This window comes from Pleurodeles waltl, unplaced genomic scaffold (genome assembly GCF_031143425.1).
Source record: "Pleurodeles waltl isolate 20211129_DDA unplaced genomic scaffold, aPleWal1.hap1.20221129 scaffold_91, whole genome shotgun sequence".
NCBI lineage: Eukaryota > Metazoa > Chordata > Amphibia > Caudata > Salamandridae > Pleurodeles > Pleurodeles waltl.
The window spans coordinates 974,890-988,964 of NW_027150403.1; the positions used below are offsets into that span (position 1 = coordinate 974,890).

Consider the following 14,075-nt stretch of genomic DNA (forward strand, 5'->3'; position numbering starts at 1 on the left):
GGAGGTGATTTAGCTGTAGAAGGAATGGGCGTTTTGGGCCGGTTGGTGCGTAAACGGATCCCACGCATAAAACAGTGTCCCCTAGTTTTAATTTAGCAAATATATACCTTCCTTCCGTATCATTCCAGGTTTTAATGATAGTGACCGGGAGGGATTTACGCACTAGTATCGCCACTCCACATTTGCGGGGTCCGTTACTTCCAGATTCCTGACTCGTTGGACGGCAGCTGAAGGCAACCCTCCCTACCCAATCCCGTTTAAGTTTACTGGATTCCAGAGTGTCAAGGTGAGTCTCTTGAATCAGAGCTATATCTGTTTTTTTGGATTGAAGATAGGACAGTATCTTTTTCCGCTTAACATAGCTCGTCATGCCGTGTACATTCCAAGAGAGTATGCGTAATGGTCGCGTCGCTTGAGGGTGGGGCTTCGACATATTGGCTAATTGTGAGTAAGTAAGTAAGCACCCTCGATCCGGGGTTGGTGTTGGTGGGGGGGGGGAGGGAGGGTGGGAGATATTGACTTAGTAGTTAGAGTGGGAGTTGTGTTTCAATATGATACGGTGTTTTATTTTATTTTGTTTTATACGGGGGTTAGTAGCTGGTGGAGGCCAAGGGAATCCTCTGGAGAAGAAAGAGAAGAGAGAGGAGAGGGTGAAGGAAGAGAGGTAATGTAAGTAGGACGAGAGCCAGATGGAGGGGAAATATGAGGGAAAAAGAAGGCAAGGAGAAATGAGAGGGAGAAGAAAAGATGGAGAAGGGGGGGAAGGGATGGATGCGTGTGCTGAAGTTGAGATTGAGAGTATAGCAAGAGAGCGTGCAATTTGGGGGAAGAAGTGGAGAAGGGTAGGGATGAGGGAGGTTAGGAGTCCAACCTCCTTCGTTCGTTAGGTCTGTAAACGGCGGGACCGATTTCTCTCGGAGCTCTCGTGCCGTCGGGCGGTCTCGATCGGGGGGGCGAAGGGGGGAAACAGCAGACAGCCAGTCATCGATATGTCGGTGATAAGGAGGGGTGGGGGGGGGCACACAGCAGTGCTTATGTTTATGTATCGGGAAGTGGGTCTGTTCATCGGTGGTTAGTGGCTAGTGTATTAGTTATATAACTAAAGTGTATATTGGCAGAAGTAATGATCGGTTAATAACTATAGTACCTGAGCGGCGCTGGAGAGGAGGAAGGGGGGTGTCGGGTGTTGATGGGGTATGGTGTTTAGGATGTTGTGCCTAGTACTTGATGTTGTATGATATCGTAGGGTGTTTAGGAGTTCATAAGATAGGGTCGTAAATTAAAGTAGGGACTGGGCAGACAGAAAGACCGAGACCGGCTGGCGAGGGGAGGGGGGGGCAGGGCAGAGGAGGGGGGGGAGAGAGCTCAAACAGAGTATTATAGTTCTCGCGTATGCATGGGTACATACAGATACCAATATACAGTATAATATAATACTTCCTGAGCATTTCTTTTCAACTATAACACTGCCTCGTCTCGTCTCGCCTTACAACTGTTCAATGACATATTAGGTTGATCGACATAACATATCCTGGCATCTTATCACATTATCATGTTAGGAGCCATTATGCCAAACGTCTCTCTATTAATCGTAGGATAGGTAATGAGTGTAGCTGAGCCCCGGGTTACGCGAGGATAGTGCGTTTCTCATCCTATTACTAGCTCCTTGCCGTGTATTATTACATCATAATACTGACCTACTAAGGTCTTACTTGGTATGTGCCAACATCATAGTCGTTCTGTTGTTGATGATAATTTAAGATAGTAATAATGATTAGGATGGGGGTAGGTACGAACATCTGGGGAAAAGAATAGCTAATAGTTTATAATTTACATTGTGATGTTATAATGTGGTGTGGAGTGGCAGTGTAGAATGTCATAATATTTCGCTTTGTTATGCGTTATTATGTTGTATTATGTCCTCGTGTTCTATTTTTTTTTTTTTTCCCCCAGTTTCTTATTGTAGAATAAGGTAAAGTCAAGTAGTGGGAGCTTTGATATGTTTCAGGTTATATCGTATTGTGTGTCCCTGTATTGGAATTAATTTATCTTTGCGTGGTCTAGTCCCATCCCTTGGGGTGATAATGGGGGCTAAACGGTTCTAATGTCGGCGCTGGTCGAGTGTGGTGTGTATTAAGAAAGTTTCACATACTTTGTTGTTTACTACCATGAGATACTTTGTAGTGTGTGGAATGTAAGGTAAGTTCCATGATAGTTAATTAGTGTTTATTTTTTGTTATCTGTTTAATGCCCCTGTTACCTTGTTACCTTGTTATAGGGTTATAGGGTCGGGACCGGGCCCTTATTCAACATACAGTGAGTTGGTGGGGTCTGATCCCTGTTCTAGTAATCATCATCTGTTGTGTACTGAGGGCAAATAACGATTTACTGGTAGTTTCCATTATAGGGTCTCGGCTCTAGTCATAAAGAGCATAGATTTTTCATGTATCTGGTTTTAACATTGATACTAGCAGTCTTAGACAATTACAATAGTAATACACATATGATCTGGAAAGGTACTCATCCTTCCGCGGAGTCTATAGTTGTTATTTTCGACTCTCTGGCGATAGTCCCATAAGTCGTCTTGTCGCGTTACCTTCTCAAGAAGACCCAGTTGTAGGCTTTAAAGGAGAGCGGGATTTGTCTCTTTCCGATAATTGGGTGTGGGTTACTACTGTGTGTAAAATCTGACCCCTGTCATCATATGATCTAGTTAGTCTCTCCATGTCTCTACCTCTATGACTGGCTCCGGTGTCGTGTAGAGCCGTCTTCACCTTTTCTATTCCCGAGTGGGGGGTTTCGGCCCTATCACTGCCTCCTACAATGTCATGCTCACTGTCTGTGTTGTAAGAGTCCGTAGGCTGGGATTGGAAAGAGTCAAGGAAGAGTCTCAATTCGTCGGGGTTATAAAAGTCCTTAGATACTCCATTTTTTGTAACCCACATTCTTGCAGGGTCAAAGAGACCGCATTTCATCTCTAGTTTGCGAAGCCGGGGTCGTAGGGCTAGGAAAGCCTTTCTACGTTCGTTGGTTTCATTGGAGTAATCGGCGGTTATTCGGATCTCGTGCTGGTCTATTCGGAAAGGGCGTGGTTGCGTGCTACTTGGAGTATTTGTCGGGTTTGATTATGCCGCAGCAAGCATGCGATGATTGGGCGGGGCCTTGAGGAGTTGTCAGAGCGTTTTGGGCCCATCCTGTGTGCCCGTTGGAATTCTAGCGGCGGGTCAAAGTCCAATGAAATCATTTTTGGAAGAGTGGAGGTCAGAAAAGTCTGCATATCCGAGCCTTCTTCGTTTTCCGGGATCCCAAGTATGCGGATATTGTCTCTCCGGCTCCTGTCCTCCATGTCCGTTAGTTTGCTCCTAAGGTAGATGAAGTCTTGTTCTCGCACCTGAGACGTGTTGATCTGCGTCTCTAGTGATCCCATGCGTTGTTCTAGCCCTGTCACTCTAGATTGAAAGCCGGCAATGTCAGATCGCATGGATTTGGTTTCTAGTGTCAATGAAGTTATAGAGGCGTCCATCCCCTCTATGCGGCGGCTGACGGTGGTGATCTCTTGTAGTATCCTGTCCATAGTCGTGGATTGATCTTTATCAGGCATCGTGGTGGACTCGTTTAAAGGTGGCGATGTTTGAGGGTTTATCTTCGTGGGGGTTAGGCGTTTGTGTTGTAGCGCTTCTGAGAATAATAGTTGTCGTGCAGGCTTGCTGACAGGTTTATGGTTCGGTTTGTTGCCGGGCATCGCCTCAATTGTCTACAGAGTCTGACCACGTGGGGCCCGAGATTCCCTCCGTAGATTCCGATAAGGATATAGATGTTCGGTGGCTTACACTGGTGTCAGTCCACTCCCTTCTCCTCTATCTCTGTTCTCTTGGCTCCCTCTGGCTCTCCTCATCTCCGGTGCCCCCCCAGTCGCTCACCCCTCTCGTCCCCTCGCCTCCACGTGCCTCCCGTCGTGCCCCTCTGCCCTCCTCAGTATTAGTTGTCTGGAGGGGGGGGGGGAAAGTTTATTATCTCAGCGGGAGGGTTTTTGTTGTCCCTCTGTGATGGAAAAGAGGGGAGAGGTCGTGCCTCTGCCTCCGGCGATGCCGTTCTTATTTTGAAGAGATTCGATCCTACCTCTCTTTGGTTTTCTCTCCCGGCTGTCGAAGGGGCCGCACCCCTTTGCTGCGTCTTCCCGTCTCCCTGTGGGGGGGGGGAAGGTCCACGGGTGTTTGTTGGCGTTGTAGGGAGATGGATGCGGGTCGTCACGGCTCCCGCAGTCCCTGCGGCCTGTTCAGCTTGCTCCTTGCCGCTACGGGCACGCCGTCCGCGGTCTTCCGAAGACGCGACTCCGTCCCTTATCGGCCTGGGGCGAGTCGCGAGTTTCCTGCCTTGCGTCCCGCTCCTACGGGGTCCCCGGACATGGTTCCGTGTCGCCGCTGTTGTAGGGGTGGAGGGGCACCGAACCCGGTGTGTTGTCCGGCTGTCTTCTCGCCCCCGTCGCCCCTCCGGGACCGCCTCGGCGCGGAGCTCACGCTCTAAGCGGCCATCTTGTTTCGTGGCCCGGCCACGCCCCCAACACCATAGCATTTTAATGCTGCTCCAGATTTAGGAGTTGTCGTAAATCTGCGTCAGCGCCAAAATCCAACGCCATCCCAGGGGTATCATTAGAGTGGCGCACTGAGGAGAAATGTTTTCATTTCTCCTCGTTTTTTCTCTTTCAATGTGTGCTGCATTCTGCAGCACACATAGAAGTAAGAGCAAATCACCATTGAAGATTTTTCTTTTGGCCAGGAAGGTGTCCCTTCCTGCACAAAAACAATTTCCCCCTCAACGCAGTCATCCTTGTACCATGGTGCAAGAACGGCTGCGTTGGCGCTCAGCAGCTAATTTAGAGCTGGCGCAGGGGGAAGCACAGGGGTGCGCTGTATTCTACTAAATACGGCGCTTCCCTGCATTTTGAAAATGACGGAGCGTGGGGCTTGCAAATTTGGCACAGCGCCGCGCTCAGTCATTTTCTTGTAAATCTGGGACAAAATGTCTAAAGGATAGAGGCTTTTTATGTCATGTTCGATGACGACCATGCAAATGACTCTAGTCATACTGCAGAAGAGAGCACCATGTGGCGTTTCTTGCTTTGTGATGTAGTCTCCCACTCTCTGCCACCAACCCTCGGAGCAGGGTGGGAGCCGTTGCGCTTCTGTGCCCAGGCTCGTTGGTCTAGGGGTATGATTCTCGCTTCGGGTGCGAGAGGTCCCGGGTTCAAATCCCGGACGAGCCCATTTTAGCGGAAAACAATCAAATCCTGCTCAAAATACACAACACCTCAACATTTCTCATTCCACTCGAAGCATTGTTGCGCAAAACATATTTTTTGCCTCAGGCGAAAAATGGATTACAATGCTTTGGCTTCCTTCCTGCTTGCTCTCAGTGCGCCCTGTGTGATGATTTCACAGGCTTGCGTTCCTGGCATTTAGGCATCAGATATTTGTCTGTCTCTGCCCGCAGCTGTGACTTTTCAGGACGTCTGAGTGTATGCATGCTGGCTGACACCGCTGCAATTTTCACACTTACCCCTCGCATTCTGAGCAACTGCTGATCAAGTATAGAGGAAATCGGGCAAACATATGAGGGGAACTGTGCTCCTTCAGTCAAGCCAACAAGCTTGTTTCTGTAGTGTAGTGGTTATCACATTTGCCTCACACGCAAAAGGTCCCCGGTTCGACACTGGGCAGCAGTAGCTTTTGTGTTTGCTCACTAAAACCTCAGTCTCTCTCAATGCACACTTAGACAGAAATGACCTTTAAAAACTTGTGACCTGTGTAAAATGTGCTTTACTTTTGCAGGACGATAAAAAGTTATCTGCATCCCTCGGTGGTCGTGCATGTGCCTTGTTTCTTGTTCTGTTTTTTTTTTTTTTCTTGGCCATGTTATATTGTGGGGCCTTTAAAGCTGTGACTTTGATAGGAACATTGCAAGTGGCAGCATCAACAAGTGCAGACTGAAGAGTCAGACCTGCACAATGTTTTGGCTGTCAGGATGGCCGAGTGGTCTAAGGTGCCAGACTCAAGAGAGCTTGATCTTCAGTGAAGCTGAGCCTTCTGGTCTCTTCATGGAGGCGTGGTTTCAAATCCCACTTCTAACAGGTGTGTTTTCTTCCCTTAAATCTTGCTCTGCTTGCACAGCCAGCTCCTCACACCACTATCTTTGGAAGCTGCTGTGGCATGTGAGGAGAAATCCACCAACCCATCGGCTGGGCCCTCAATCAAAATTCTGTGTATTACTGGAAGGGGCATCTCAGGCACACCTTCTGTTAGAGCTGCACTTTATGTCAGTAACTACCATGCTGGTTTCTACTTAAGCAGTTGATTCTATCGTTTGAAGTGAGTCTCTCCTGCCACCTTTTGGGCAAAGAAGACACTGCCCCTGCAACAACACAGGCAGACAAGCTCAAACTGGGGGGCATATTTATACTCCGTTTGCACCGAATAAGCGTCGTTTTTTTCGATGCAAATTCGGCGCAAAACTAACGCCATATTTATACTTTGGCGTTAGACGCGTCTAGCGCTAAAGTAGGAGTAAAGAGCGTCATTTTTTTGCGTGAACGCCTTCCTTGCGTTAATGAGATGCAAGGTAGGCGTTCCCGTCCAAAAAAATGTCTGCGACGCAAATGCGTCGTATTTATACTCCTGGGCAAAAATCACGCCCAGGAGTGGTCGGGTCAAAAAACCCCGCATTTGCGCCTCTTTTTAACGCCTGGGTCAGGGCAGGCGTTAAGGGACCTGTGAGCTCAAAATGAGCCCACAGCTGCCCTCCCATGCCCCCAGGGACCCCCCCTGCCACCCTTGCCCACCCCAGGAGGACACCCAAGGATGGAGGGACCCACCCCAGGGACATTCAGGTAAGTTCAGGTAAGTATAATTTTTTTTTTTTTTATATTTTTTTTTTGGCATAGGGGGGCCTGATTTGTGCCCCCCTACATGCCACAATGCCCAATGACCATACCCAGGGGACATAAGTCCCCTGGCCATGGCCATTGGGCAAGGGGGCATGACTCCTGTCTTTACTAAGACAGGAGTCATTTCAATGGTGTCTGGGCGTCGTTAAAAATGGCGCAAATCGAGTGGAGGCGATTTTTTGCGTCAACCTGACTTGCACCATTTTTAAGACGCCCTAGCGCCATTTTTCCCAACGCCGGCGCTGCCTGGTGTACGTGGTTTTTTTCCACGCACACCAGGCAGCGCCGGTCTGCTTGCGCCGGCTAACGCCATTCAATAAATACGGCGCCCGCATGGCGCTTCAGAATGACGTTAGCCGGCGCAACATTTTTTGACGCTAAACTGCGTTAGCGCAGTTTAGCGTCAAAAAGTATAAATACGGGCCTGGGTTTCTTGGTTAGGTGGGCGGAGCATATTGGCAATGGTGCCTCCTCGTGACTTGCAATTTACATGAAGAAGACAGAGAGGCAGCTGGGAGTAGGCAGTACCCATGAACCCCTGAACACTGTCTTGCGACTTGCACACAATTCTGAAATGAGGCGGGGGAAAGGAGGTGATTTCCCCATCAAGGGCCATTCCGGGAAATCAGCCACCCCGCGTCTCCCAGGTGAGTGTTTCAGGCCTATGAGCCACTACTATAAATCGAGCCTGATCGAGCCTGATTGAGCGCTGAGCGAGCAAGTGTGCTTGAATCCAAGAGGCATGCTTCTCTGGCTCAAGAGCTAGCAGGCCCTTCAGTGCTTTTGGTCTGAAATTCTAAGTTGCAAGGGTCCAGGACTTGCAGAGGGTTACAACTACCAGAAAGGGTCTGCTTTTCACATCAGTGCCCTAGTTCAGCTCACTGGCACAGGGCATCTTGACTACCTCTTTCCTTGCTAGAGACAAACAAAAAATCCTTGACAGAAAACATCAATTGCTATGGCACGCTTAGAGAGAGAGCCTCCGAATGGCCCTGCTTTTCTGAAAGACGCTTCCGAAGATGTTTCAAATGCCTCTGCAGCAGCAGTCTAGTTGGTATAGGGGTATGATTCTCGCTTCGGGTGTGAGAGGACCTTGGTTCAAATCCCAGACAAACCCTTACCTTTATAGGTTCAGACTGTGTTTTAAACAGGAGTATTTCTGCTTTTCACTCTTGTAAGATGTCATGTTGCAATGCAATACATGCTTTATACCTGCGTTGAGACGGTTCAGCATCATGAAGGTATGCGAGATTTCTTTGCAACTGCTTTTCTGTGCTGGAGCAGCTGTGTTCATAGGAACATTAAATGCACAGTGCTTCTCCATGGTAATTTCGGGTCCAGTTCTGAAATCACCTCTTGGAATGAAAGTGATGCCAGTTCCTTTCTTCCAAGGCAAGAGATCGTGTTCCGGAAGGCTCAGCTTTGAGCGTCATGAACATTGGCCCTCAGTCCTTGCATCCCAGTCCAATGCAGAGCCACATAAAGCAAGCAGGTGTGTCTGTTTCCATAGTGTGGTGGTTCCAGTACAATGCATAGCCACATGAAGCAAGCCGGCAAGTGTGTCTGTTTGTGTAGTGTAGTGGTTATCATGCGCACCTCACACGGAAAAGGTCCCTGGTTCGAAGCCAAGCAAATACAGCAAGTCGCTGGGCTTTTTCCCAGTATTTGCATTTCCTGACTCAGCTGACAGGCAAGCTGAGATAAAAGAGACTGTGTCTATCCCTCACCATCGTGAGGTACTACGCTCCTGGGGCATCTGTCACAGCTCACCAAGAGGAGTTGCGCCAGCTTACGTCAGTCAGTTGCTCACTGTTTGACCTTTGCATTGAAGCCTGAGCCTACCGCATTCAAGCCAGCCAAGGAAGGAAGGTATGAGAGCGAAAATAGCTTTCCTGCCCTCACCAAGAACACACACCTTGAGCAAATAAGGTGCCAGACTTACAAGGCCCAATCGCCAACGGAGCATCACTTTTAGTGACGCCCCGGTGGCACTATGCACTGCGCGGTATTTACAAGATGGCGTTCAGCCACTTTTTGTGGCTTAACACCATCTTGTAAATACGGCACCTTAGCATTCAGCGCTTTCCCTGGAAGGGGCGTGCAATGGGTGTTGCTGTGAGTGTGCCACAGCAACACCATAGCATTTTAATGCTGCTCCAGATTTAGGAGTTGTCGTAAATCTGCGTCAGCGCCAAAATCCAACGCCATCCCAGGGGTATCGTTAGAGTGGCGCACTGAGGAGAAATTTTTTCATTTCTCCTCGTTTTTTCTCTTTCTATGTGTGCTGCATTCTGCAGCACACATAGAAGTAAGAGCAAATCACCATTGAAGATTTTTCTTTTGGCCAGGAAGGTGTCCCTTCCTGCACAAAAACAATTTCCCCCTCAACTCAGTCATCCTTGTACCATGGTGCAAGAACGGCTACGTTGGCGCTCAGCAGCTAATTTAGAGCTGGCGCAGGGGGAAGCTCAGGGGTGCGCTGTATTCTACTAAATACGGCGCTTCCCTGCATTTTGAAAATGACGGAGCGTGGGGCTTGCAAATTTGGCACAGCGTCGCGCTCAGTCATTTTCTTGTAAATCTGGGACAAAATGTCTAAAGGATAGAGGCTTTTTATGTCATGTTCGATGACGACCATGCAAATGACTCTAGTCATACTGCAGAAGAGAGCAGCATCTGGCGTTTCTTGCTTTGGGATGTAGTCTCCCACTCTCTGCCACCAACCCTCGGAGCAGGGTGGGAGCCGTAACGTTTCTGTCCCCAGGCTGGTTGGTCTAGGGGTATGATTCTCGCTTTGGGTGCGAGAGGTCCCGGGTTCAAATCCCGGACGAGCCCATTTTAGCGGAAAACAATCAAATCCTGCTCAAAATACACAACCCCTCAACATTTCTCATTCCACTCGAAGCATTGTTGCGCAAAACATATTTTTTGCCTCAGGCGAAAAATGGATTACAATGCCTTGGCTTCCTTCCTGCTTGCTCTCAGTGCGCCCTGTGTGCTGATTTCACAGGCTTGCGTTCCTGGCATTTAGGCATCAGATATTTGTCTGTCTCTGCCCGCAGCTGTGACTTTTCAGGACGTCTGAGTGTATGCATGCTGGCTGACACCGCTGCAATTTTCACACTTACCCCTCGCATTCTGAGCAACTGCTGATCAAGTATAGAGGAAATCGGGCAAACATATGAGGGGAACTGTGCTCCTTCAATCAAGCCAGCAAGCTTGTTTCTGTAGTGTAGTGGTTATCACATTCGCCTCACACGCAAAAGGTCCCCGGTTCGACACTGGGCAGCAGTAGCTTTTGTGTTTGCTCACTAAAACCTCAGTCTCTCTCAATGCACACTTAGACAGAAATGACCTTTAAAAACTTGTGACCTGTGTAAAATGTGCTTTACTATTGCAGGACGATAAAAAGTTATCTGCATCCCTCGGTGGTCGTGCATGTGCCTTGTTTCTTGTTCTGTTTTTTTTTTTTTTCTTGGCCATGTTATATTGTGGGGCCTTTAAAGCTGTGACTTTGATAGGAACATTGCAAGCGGCAGCATCAACAAGTGCAGACTGAAGAGTCAGACCTGCACAATGTTTTTGCTGTCAGGATGGCCGAGTGGTCTAAGGTGCCAGACTCAAGAGAGCTTGATCTTCAGTGAAGCTGAGCCTTCTGGTCTCTTCATGGAGGCGTGGGTTCAAATCCCACTCCTAACAGGTGTGTTTTCTTACCTTAAATCTTGCTCTGCTTGCACAGCCAGCTCCTCTCACCACTATCTTTGGAAGCTGCTGTGGCATGTGAGGAGAAATCCACCAACCCATCGGCTGGGCCCTCAATCAAAATTCTGTGTATTACTGGAAGGGGCATCTCAGGCACACCTTCTGTTAGAGCTGCACTTTATGACAGTAACTACCATGCTGGTTTCTACTTAAGCAGTTGATTCTATTGTTTGAAGTGAGTCTCTCCTGCCACCTTTTGGGCAAAGAAGACACTGCCCCTGCAACAACACAGGCAGACAAGCTCAAACTGGGTTTCTTGGTTAGGTGGGCGGAGCATATTGGCAATGGTGCCTCCTCGTGACTTGCAATTTACATGAAGAAGACAGAGAGGCAGCTGGGAGTAGGCAGTACCCATGAACCCCTGAACACTGTCTTGCGACTTGCACACAATTCTGAAATGAGGCGGGGGAAAGGAGGTGATTTCCCCATCAAGGGCCATTCCGGGAAATCACTCACCCCGCGTCTCCCAGGTGAGTGTTTCAGGCCTATGAGCCACTACTATAAATCTTGCCTGATCGAGCGCTGAGTGAGCAAGTGTGCTTGAATCCAAGAGGCATGCTTCTCTGGCTCAAGAGTTAGCAGGCCCTTCAGTGCTTCTGGTCTGAAAGTCTAAGTTGCAAGGGTCCAGGATTTGCAGAGGGTTACAACTACCAGAAAGGGTCTGTTTTTCACATCAGTGCCCTAGTTCAGCTCACTGGCACAGGGCATCTTGACTACCTCTTTCCTTGCTAGAGACAAACAAAAAATCCTTGACAGAAAACATCAATTGCTATGGCACGCTTAGAGAGAGAGCCTCCGAATGGCCCTACTTTTCTGAAAGACGCTTCAGAAGATGTTTCAAATGCCTCTGCAGCAGCAGTCTAGTTGGTATAGGGGTATGATTCTCGCCTGCGGGTGTGAGAGGACCTTGGTTCAAATCCCAGACAAACCCTTACCTTTATAGGTTCAGTCTGTGTTTTAAACAGGAGTATTTCTGCTTTTCACTCTTGTAAGATGTCATGTTGCAATGCAATACATGCTTTATACCTGCGTTGAGACGGTTCAGCATCATGAAGGTATGCGAGATTTCTTTGCAACTGCTTTTCTGTGCTGGAGCAGCTGTGCTCATAGGAACATTAAATGCACAGTGCTTCTCCATGGTAATTTCGGGTCCAGTTCTGAAATCACCTCTTGGAATGAAAGTGATGCCAGTTCCTTTCTTCCAAGGCAAGAGATCGTGTTCCGGAAGGCTCAGCTTTGAGCGTCATGAACATTGGCCCTCAGTCCTTGCATCCCAGTCCAATGCAGAGCCACATAAAGCAAGCAGGTGTGTCTCTTTCCATAGTGTGGTGGTTCCAGTACAATGCATAGCCACATGAAGCAAACCGGCAAGTGTGTCTGTTTGTGTAGTGTATTGGTTATAATGCGCACCTCACATGCAGAAGGTCCCTGGTTCGAAGCCAAGCAAAAACAGCAAGTCGATGGGCTTTTTCCCAGTATTTGCATTTCCTGACTCAGCTGACAGGCAAGCTGAGATAAAAGAGACTGTGTCTATCCCTCACCATCGTGAGGTACTACGCTCCTGGGGCATCTGTCACAGCTCACCAAGAGGAGTTGCGCCAGCTTACGTCAGTCAGTTGCTCACTGTTTGACCTTTGCATTGAAGCCTGAGCCTACCGCATTCAAGCCAGCCAAGGAAGGAAGGTATGAGAGCGAAAATAGCTTTCCTGCCCTCACCAAGAACACACACCTTGAGCAAATAAGGTGCCAGACTTACAAGGCCCAATCGCCAACGCAGCATCACTTTTAGTGACGCCCCGGTGGCACTATGCACTGCGCGGTATTTACAAGATGGCGTTCAGCCACTTTTTGTGGCTTAACACCACCTTGTAAATACGGCACCTTAGCATTCAGCACTTTCCCTGGAAGGGGCGTGCAATGGGTGTTGCTGTGAGTGTGCCACAGCAACACCATAGCATTTTGATGCTGCTCCAGATTTAGGAGTTGTCGTAAATCTGCGTCAGCGCCAAAATCCAACGCCATCCCAGGGGTATCGTTAGAGTGGCACACTGAGGAGAAATGTTTTCATTTCTCCTCGTTTTTTCTCTTTCTATGTGTGCTGCATTCTGCAGCACACATAGAAGTAAGAGCAAATCACCATTGAAGATTTTTCTTTTGGCCAGGAAGGTGTCCCTTCCTGCACAAAAACAATTTCCCCCTCAACGCAGTCATCCTTGTACCATGGTGCAAGAACGGCTGCGTTGGCGCTCAGCAGCTAATTTAGAGCTGGCGCAGGGGGAAGCACAGGGGTGCGCTGTATTCTACTAAATACGGCGCTTCCCTGCATTTTGAAAATGACGGAGCGTGGGGCTTGCAAATTTGGCACAGCGTCGCGCTCAGTCATTTTCTTGTAAATCTGGGACAAAATGTCTAAAGGATAGAGGCTTTTTATGTCATGTTCGATGACGACCATGCAAATGATTCTAGTCATACTGCAGAAGAGAGCACCATGTGGCGTTTCTTGCTTTGGGATGTAGTCTCCCACTCTCTGCCACCAACCCTCGGAGCAGGGTGGGAGCCCTAGCGCTTCTGTGCCCAGGCTCGTTGGTCTAGGGGTATGATTATCGCTTCAGGTGCGAGAGGTCCCGGGTTCAAATCCCGGACGAGCCCATTTTAGCGGGAAACAATCAAATCCTGCTCAAAATACACAACCCCTCAACATTTCTCATTCCACTCGAAGCATTGTTGCGCAAAACATATTTTTTGCCTCAGGCGAAAAATGGATTACAATGCCCTGGCTTCCTTCCTGCTTGCTCTCAGTGCGCCCTGTGTGATGATTTCACAGGCTTGCGTTCCTGGCATTTAGGCATCAGATATTTGTCTGTCTCTGCCCGCAGCTGTGACTTTTCAGGACGTCTGAGTGTATGCATGCTGGCTGACACCGCTGCAATTTTCACACTTACCCCTCGCATTCTGAGCAACTGCTGATCAAGTATAGAGGAAATCGGGCAAACATATGAGGGGAACTGTGCTCCTTCAGTCAAGCCAGCAAGCTTGTTTCTGTAGTGTAGTGGTTATCATATTTGCCTCACACGCAAAAGGTCCCCAGTTCGACACTGGGCAGCAGTAGCTTTTGTGTTTGCTCACTAAAACCTCAGTCTCTCTCAATGCACACTTAGACAGAAATGACCTTTAAAAACTTGTGACCTGTGTAAAATGTGCTTTACTATTGCAGGACGATAAAAAGTTATCTGCATCCCTCGGTGGTCGTGCATGTGCCTTGTTTCTTTTTCTGTTTTTTTTTTTGTTCTTGGCCATGTTATATTGTGGGGCCTTTAAAGCTGTGACTTTGATAGGAACATTGCAAGCGGCAGCATCAACAAGTGCAAACTGA

At 48.5% G+C, this 14,075-nt stretch overlaps 2 non-coding genes across 2 annotated transcripts; both read left to right on the forward strand.

Annotated features, from left to right (window-relative positions):
- The first annotated feature begins 5,191 nt into the window (after positions 1–5,191).
- On the forward strand, positions 5,192–5,263 carry TRNAP-CGG (transfer RNA proline (anticodon CGG)). The gene has a single exon. It is a non-coding gene; the product is annotated as a tRNA-Pro (tRNA).
- A 4,440-nt stretch (positions 5,264–9,703) lies between these two features.
- On the forward strand, positions 9,704–9,775 carry TRNAP-UGG (transfer RNA proline (anticodon UGG)). The gene has a single exon. It is a non-coding gene; the product is annotated as a tRNA-Pro (tRNA).
- The last annotated feature ends 4,300 nt before the right edge of the window (positions 9,776–14,075 follow it).